We start from the raw sequence: 9,023 nt of genomic DNA, 5'->3' as shown, positions 1-9,023 counted from the left end.
TGTCATGAGGAAAATGAGTTTTGAAGATGTTGAGCTATTTGATGAAGAAGTGGAAAGCCAAGTTTTGTCTTGTTTGCTTAAGGACAAGCAAAGTTCTAAGTTTGGGGTTGTGATAACGGTCTAAAAATTGTTATTTTCATGCTTAAATATGATATCAAAACACACCTTTTGTGGCTTAGAATGAGCTTAAAATCAAGTAAAACACTTAGTTGAGTCATGAGAGAGTCAAAAGTTGGATTTAGAGATATTATGCTTGTTTTTGCATTGTTTTGCAGGGTTTGATGAGAATTGAAGATGAAAGTGAATTAGGACGGACTTAGACTCAAGAAATAGGAATATAAAGGAAGAAAAGAAGAGTCTAAGAACCGCTCAACAGCCAGAATCAGCGCTGAGCGGTCAGAGCGGCTAGAGGCAAACCGCTCAGCGGTAAAACGGATAGCTCAGCGGTGGCGCGGCAAAGAGGCAAACCGCTGAGCGGTTCACTTAGGCGCTGAGCGGTTATCTGTTTTTATTTGGCTTAGATTCTGTTATCTTTTTGTTTGATAAATAGACCCAGTGCGATTCAAAGTGTAATCTTTTGGCCAGCAAAGACATCCAGATTTATTCTACACACCTTGGAGGAGGTTCCTTGGATGCTTAGGCTCCAATCTACCAAATTTAGGGTTTATTCTTCCATTCTTTCATTATTTTCATCTAGATTCACCATGTTAATGGTGAACTAAACCTTAGGTTGTTAGGGAATAATGTAATCTTTTGAAACTCTCTTATATCAAAATTCTATCTTCTTTACATGCTTGCATATGCTTACTTTATCAATTATTGGGTTCCTTCCCTTTGCTTAATGCTTTTATCTTTTAACTCATTCGGTAAATGTTGTTTGTCTTTATTGATGCGGAGACGTACGGTAATGTCTCGAACTGGGGGGAATTGCTTGATTATGCTAATACCTCCTAGAGATAGGGGTAGGACGATCAATTGTATTTTGCTTCTATTTATCATGCATTATTGGTTACTAGGGGAGGATAGAGATAGCAAGCCAGTAATGTGTAATAGGCTCTTTTTGCCAAGAGATTGGGTTTAGGGTAGACTAAGAAAGTTTGCATGACAATATGATAAATAAGCTAAGAAGATAAGAAGAGTAGATATAAGAGGGTGGATAAGATGAAATTGTCAACCCCAAAAACTCCATTCATCCATAGTCTTTTCTAGCCAATTGATTCACTGCATTTGCATGTTTACTTTTGTTCTTTGCATTCAAAACCAAAACTTAATTCTTTTCTAAAGTCTTATGCGATTGGTTTACACGAAAGTTAAGGCCTAAGAGTCCTTTGGGAAACGATACTTGGACTTACCCGTTTTATATTACTTGATAACGATCTGGTATGTAACATCCCGATTTTTGGGATGTCTTGATTATTAGGAAAAATTTAAAATTTTTAAAACTATAAGACTATCGTGGAAATCCTCTTATAAAATACCGAAATTAATAAAATAGAAACAAAATAAAATAAACCCGATTACATTGTCTCTAACATTCATAGCACAAAACTTTAATTAACATAAGTCTTTTTCCCCTTCTCGTGTCTCTATCATGCATCTGAAGCATCTGCAACATCTCCTGCTCCCGTATAACCATAGGTCACACGATCATCGCAAACACATACAACCACAACACAAACAAATATGGGTAAGATACCATAACATGACCAATAACAAGACAATATATACATAACAAGTAAACACAACTTAATAACGAATTATCCTTACTAACGTAATCATTCCTACAACAAGATCATCTATAACATCAGCATCATTCATACCACAACTATACCATCAAGATTATCTTTATCTATATTGTCTCCAAACACATTGTTATCACGAATCATCAACACATGTACCTTCATCCAAACTAACCTCATCATGAATCCTTCATCATGAATAACACCACGAGCCTCCACAATACCATAACTCCATAGTGAAAAGAATCAGTCTCACTCCTGTACCCTACCTCAAACTTGTGGCCTCCCCACAAGTCCCCCGTAGCCCCTCCTACAGGTCTGCTCGAGTAGTCCCGCCTACCTGGCTAAGGAACATGTTTCCTGCCACACCAGGACAAGGCAAACACCATCACCCCCACACAAGAAGGGCTCAATACCCGAGCACTCCCTTTTCGCACACAAGGCCAAAGGAAGTTGCTATCTCGACCGGTCGATAGTCTCAGGCTTTACTAGGTACAGAAAGCGAACTTATCCNTCACTCTTATGCTCATCGATCAACCACTCGTTCAGGTACAATTCCAACACTCACTTATCCCAACTTCAACACTCACTCATTTCAATCATTAGTCAAGTTTATCGGATTTCTAAACAAGTAANCACTCNCNTTTTCTACCTAATCTTATTAATTCATAGGTCTCAACCAAAAACACAATGTGTTCAATGGATTCCACTCAACAATAAATTACAAACAATAACCAAATATAATCCAAAGTAATATATCATGTATTATTTTGATCAAACATTAAAATCAAATTCCCAATTAATCAACATAACCACCATATGAATTCTACTCCAACAATAAATCAAAATAAATAAATAAATAACATTTAATAACAAACCAAAAATAATAAAACATTTATTGATCTCATTAAAGATTATAATCACATTATTCTTCTCTCTTATCAAACTAAAATTAGTAAGTAATTTAATATTCTAATAAAAGATTATAATTTCATTATTTTCATCTTTAAAACCAATTAATATTTATTTCTTCTTTCCAATTTCATAAACTATTAAGTAATTGATTTTAATTCCTATTATTTTAATTTCAGAAACATAATCTTTTTCTTCATTATCATTTTTATTCTCCAATTTCGATTTCCAAATATATTTAAAATTTCATTACTTTAACTTTATTACTTTCCTAATATCAATTTAGAGACATAATCTTTATTTTCAATTTTCCTTATCTTACATTTTCTTTTATCATTCATTTTTGCTTTTGTCACTTAGTGTCCAGCCCAGAACTAATTTTAGGCAACCCAAACAACTCTTATTATTATTTTGATTTTAATCATTTTATTTAAGCTTGGCCCACTATCAAATCAACCAACCCAATTTCAAGCCACTGGCCCAACCAGACCACCCCAATCTGCCAAGCCAAACATAACATTCAAGGACTCCACGGCCAGCCACCGCAACACCCAGACAGCACCCACCGGCGACACCACTCGCGCAACTCCGACAACCACCACGAAACGGTTGCCACTGCTATCGCAACCACCGCGAGAATCCAAAAGGTGAAAATCAGAAACCCAAAATAATTTTTCCCAATTCAAACCCTAATCTTTTCAATCGGAACTCTAAGCCCCAAAATTCGTGAAACCCCGACCCAAACACAAAATCCAAGACCTGCAAGAAGAACAGAGGAACAAACCAACATTTTTTCCTAATTCAGCAAACCCCAATTTCCCAAAATTTCCAGTTCGAAACCCTCATCTGCTTCACGCCGCAAGACCACCCCGCTGCAAACAAGAATAGAGAAAGGAATGAAAAGAAATCTTTCCCTAACACAGTGAGCATGTTCCATGGCGGAAGAGGAAGATAAACCCTCCCGAAGTTGTGCGATGAAGAGCCCGGCTCAGATCGTGCCTCAACCGCGCCGTCGCCATCGAAGAAGCTGGAGTTTGAACCCTAGCGCGAGCGTCGCCGCTGCAGGACGCCCTCACCGCGCCTCTCCGCGCTCTCGCCTCCAAAGTTGCATCTGCCGCGGTGAATAGAAATGGCAGAAGCCTCAAGCTTCCAGGTTTCGCGTGAAGAAGAAAAGGCAACAGAGAAAAGGCGGAATGAGGGCAACCTGTGTGGCCCTTCGAAAAAGAAACAGGCTAGACCCTAATTGGGTTCCACTGATTGAAGCCCAATTGGAAACGGAAATAGAAAAAAAATCTCGACTTTAGGAAACAATTGCCTAGTCACTGATCAGGGATTTACTTTTTTTTAAGACTAGCACTAATCCCAATTAAACCCTAAATCAAAAGAATCTCCAAAACCCTAATTTTTATCTTAATTGCAATTAAATGAACTTTTTAATCTCTTCTGATATAGAATTCAATACGAGAATTCTTTTAGCCATTAACTAAGTGAATTCTTCATAATTCAATCACGTTGGATTCAATTGCTTGTATTCCAAATAGATATCACATACTAATATGCAGTAAACACGACAATTTATGTTTAAAATGATGAACAAAAAAATTCCAATGTTATCCTACCACGTCAGGAACATCACATCATAATATTAAGCATTCAATTAAATTAATCATCATTTAAAGACAATTTAGCTTTTTCGTAATCATAAAAGATATTCAAGAAAATGTCTATATTCATCATACAATAAAGAAAGAGTACGCTTCCCATACCTTAGCCAATTATAGAACATGAATCAATAATAGGTCTTCACACTTCTGCTATATCTTTTAAAAGAAAAGATTTCTCTTTTTCAAAGAAAGTTTCTGACTTACTATGCTCTCTATTCTCTTTCTCTATTCTTAACGTAATCTCTTTTCCTTTCTTTTATAAACACCCTTTTTATTTTTATTTTTAATAAATCATATTATAATTAAAAGAAACCACCTAGGTAATGCTCCCTATAATATCTCAAGTGGTTTTAAAAAAATAACCTCCTACTTTTTTTTTCTTAACTTATATTATTTAAAGTACTTTTCTTTATTTTCCACACCCCTATTTATAACTTTCACACTTCAATTACAAAATGGAAAGGACATTCTTGCCCTTGAGAAAATATAAATAAAATCAAACAAATGTTTCACATGAACCTCTCTCTAAAATCTGAACACTCTTACATGCAATCCTAAATAAATATTTTTAGCAACAAGCCAACACATCACAAATTTAACAATCAAACGATAACAAGTGTTACACTTATATCAACAAAATAAATAAATAATATAGAACTTTATGTTCTTCTCAAGACTTGAACACCAATTGAACTGCACACCACCATATAAACTCATGTAAATTTTAATAAAACATATTTAAGACTTATTTATAAACTCTACATTTTCTCGGATCTTACATGGTACACTTGCCAGGGGCTTAACAGCCTCTCAGGCTCCTTCCTCTTGTTACCAGGAGTTTTCACCCTTCTTGATGATGATGACATTCCTGTATCCGTCCTCTATCATAGCAACATCCATCAGTAGATGTTGTAGAAGCATCCATCAGTAGATGCAATCACCACTGCCATCAGAAGCAGAATATAACCTAAAAAACTCAAACAAAAAAAATCAAATCCACACCACACAAATAATTCAATTTAAAAAGAAAAAGTTAGAAACTGGGTTGCCTCCCAACAAGCGCTCTTTTAACGTCATTAGCTTGTCCCGGTAAAGCCCAAACACCCATCAGTAGGTGTTATGTTGGCGTTCTTCCTTCCTCTATGACACCAACAAAATTTTGGAAATTTCCTTGTCACCAACTCTAAGGATCCTCAATCTCAAGAATTTTGTTTGCTTTGATAGTCTTGACAACCCATAACCTATTCTTGAATTTCACTTGGTGTGCCAGGTTTGGGTTTGTTACTTTTCACATCAGGGTGTTGGTGAACCAATTCTCCTTTCTTACTGCCTCCTGATGATCTTGTGCTTCTAATACAAATTTTTATCCTGCACACACTAAAGAACATTGCACTAGAGCACATAATTAGCCCAAAAAAAATAAAATAAAAACAGTAACAAATATTATTTTATTTTAATTTTCGTTTTTTTAATAAAAATAGAAAAATAAAAATAGAAAAATAAAAACAGAAAAATTAAAAACAGAAAAATAAAAACACCCCTCAGTAAGTGTTGATTCTCTTTGCTTGTTATTCTTTTCTTTTTCTTCTTCCTGCTGAATTTCTTCAGAAAATTGAGAACACCAAGCACCTGTTTCCATATATCATCAATCATATGAACTTTAATCTCCAATTTCTTGAAGATTTCAATAAAGCACTTAAACTTCTTTTCTTTCCTATGATATTTCTTTTGATGAGGAAGAGGTTTTGCATATGATCTTTTCTTCTTTCCTCTCTTCCTCTTTTTCATAATTTCCTCCCTCAACTTTCACTTTTTCTCTTTTCTTCTTTTCTTTATTTTCGCATATTTTTTCTTTTTTCCTTTTTTCTCAACCAGTGCTTTTTCTCCCTCATTATCTTTATCTTCCTCACCCAACTTTTCTGTTTCTTCTTCCTTTACATCTCTCTCTATCTTTTCTTCCTCAATTTTCTCCTCCTTTTTCTCCTTTATCTTCTCCTCTATTTTTTCCTCATCTTTGTGTCTCCAAATTCCTGAAGGTATCTTCATAGTTATTGGAATCGTACTTCTTCAAAAATTTGTCGAACTTTTCATTAAGGCTCTTGACTTGTTCCGTCAAATTAGCTACCTGATGACATAGTTGTTGATCGTCCTCCCACTTTTCTATTGGTAAAGAGAGTTGTTGCTGCCATAGACGTTGTTCAGCTTCCCCCAACGTTTCTCTTGGCAAAGAGGATTGTTGCCCAAATTAGCTTTGATACATGTTTAAATGAGGTTCCCACCAGTGGTTGAAATCATCTTGATAGAATTGAGTGCCCATATAGTCAAATTCTTGTCCATACTGCATTCTGCAAATGTTAGACACAAAACACTAGAAAACATTTATTAGAACAAAAATAAAAATAAACATAAAATCAAGTCAAATTTAATCAATTTACACTACTTGAAAAGTTTAACCACGAGTCCCCGGCATCGGCGCCAAAAACTTGTTAAGTCCCTAGCAAGTGTACCAGATTGTTATCAAATAATATAAAATGGGTAAGTCTGAGCATCGTTTTCCCAAAGGACTCTTAGGCCTTTACTTTCATGTAAATTGATCGCGTAAGAATTGAGAAGAAATTAAATTTAAGTGTTGAATGTAAAGGACGAAAATAAACATGAACAATGCAAATGAATCAGTTGGCAAGGAAAAGATATGGATGAATGGAGTTGTTGGGGTTTACAATTTCATCTTTTCCACTCTCTTATATCTACTTTTCTTATTTAATTTGCTTTATTATCATATTGTCATGCAAACTTTCTTAGTCTACCATAAACTCAATCTCTTGGCGAAAAGAGCCTATTACTAATTACTGGCTTACTATCTCTAGTCTCCCCTAGTAATTAGCAATGCATTATAAACAGAAGCAAAATACAATTGATTGTCGTAACCCTATCTCTAGGTAGTATTAGCTTAATCAAGGAATTTCCTACCAGTTCATGACATTATTGTACGTCTCTGTATCAATAAAGACNCAAGGAATTTCCTACCAGTTCATGACATTATTGTACGTCTCTGTATCAATAAAGACAAACAACATTTACCGAATGAGTTAAACGATAAAAGCATTAAGCAAAGGTAAGGAACCCAACAATTGATAATATAAGCATATGCAAGCATATAAAGAAAATAAGAATTTTGATATAAGAGAGTTTCAAAAGATTACATTGTTCCTCAACAACAAAAGGTTTAGTTCACCATTGACATGGTGAAACTAGATGGAATAAAATGAAAGAATGGAATAACAAACCCTAAATTTGGTATATTGGAGCCTAAGCATCCAAGGAACCGCCTCCAAGGAGTGTAGAACAGCTCTGGACGTCTCTGCCTACCAAAAGATTACTCTGAGGGTAGCATTGGGGCTATTTATAACACAGAAAAGTAACAAAATTTAAGCACAAACCCAGCAGATAACCGCTCAGCGCCTAATTTGGCCGTTGAGTGGTTTCCCCTTAATCGCGCCACCGCTCAGCGGTCTATTTTACCGCCGAGCAATTTGCCTCTAATTGCAGAACCGCTCAGCTTCAACGCCTGAGCGCCAGACAGTGGCTTCTCTCTCGAATTTGGCGCTCAGCGATGGATTTTGACGCTCAGCGGTGCATAGACTCTTCTTTTCTTCCTTTTTCTTCTTCTTTCTTGAGTCTAAGTCCTTCCTACTTCAGTACCATCCTCAATTCCCATCAAAACCCTGCAAAATAATGCAAAACAAGCATAATATATCTAAAAACAGCTTTTAACTCTCATGTGACTTAACTTATGTGTTTTACTTGATTATAAGCTTATTCTAAGCCACAAAGGGTGTGTTTTGATATCAAATTTAAGCATGAAAATAATGGTTTTTAGACCATTACCAGAAATAGCAGAAAAGGGTGCTCAACCCCCTTCTAGGGCGCGCAGGCGTGGCCTCTGCAGTGCTCTTCTAGAATTCTTGCCTCTTTTTAGCTTTTCCTGGGCTGCTACTCTTGGTAATTAAGACTATCTTCCAAAGTGCACAAAGTTCCTACAAAACTTGGGGAATTAGTGATGAAAATTGGTATGTGTAACCTAAACTGAAGTTATTCACAAAGTTAGATAAAAGAGAGGATTAAGCATGTTTCAAGCTTCAAGAGAGTTGATTTGGTAAGAAAAAATCACCATATATAATGGTAAGAACTACCGTTATCAGTGATTTAGTGAGTGGCGTTAACATTAATGCATAAAGAAGAATTCTTACATACATGAGAGGGAACTTGGTGAAATCGAACCCCAACAACATACTCGCCTCAAACTAACCAACATCCGTTCATTATGTTGTTACTCTACTATTGATCCGATTGCATTCATATTTAATTTTATGTTTTTTCATCTGAAACCAATGATCTCATTTTCTTTAAGTCTTAATTAATCTTGTTATCACACGACTGTCTAGCGTCGACATCCTACTAATCATTATTGCAAGCTTAAAAAGTCTCTCTATGGCTTGAAACAAGCAAGGCGCAAATGGTATGAAAAATTATCCCTTCTATTGTTGTCTTCTGGGTATGTGTTAAGTCCCTGGCAAGTGTACCAGATCGATATCAAGTAATATAAATTGGTAAGTCCAAGTATCGTTTCCCAAAGGACTCTTTAGGCCTTATTTTCATGTAAACTAATCGTGTAAGACTTGAGAAAAGAATTAAATTGGTGTTTGTA

Source organism: Vigna radiata, unplaced genomic scaffold (assembly GCF_000741045.1).
Source record: "Vigna radiata var. radiata cultivar VC1973A unplaced genomic scaffold, Vradiata_ver6 scaffold_180, whole genome shotgun sequence".
NCBI lineage: Eukaryota > Viridiplantae > Streptophyta > Magnoliopsida > Fabales > Fabaceae > Vigna > Vigna radiata.
This window is presented reverse-complemented; position numbering follows the sequence as displayed.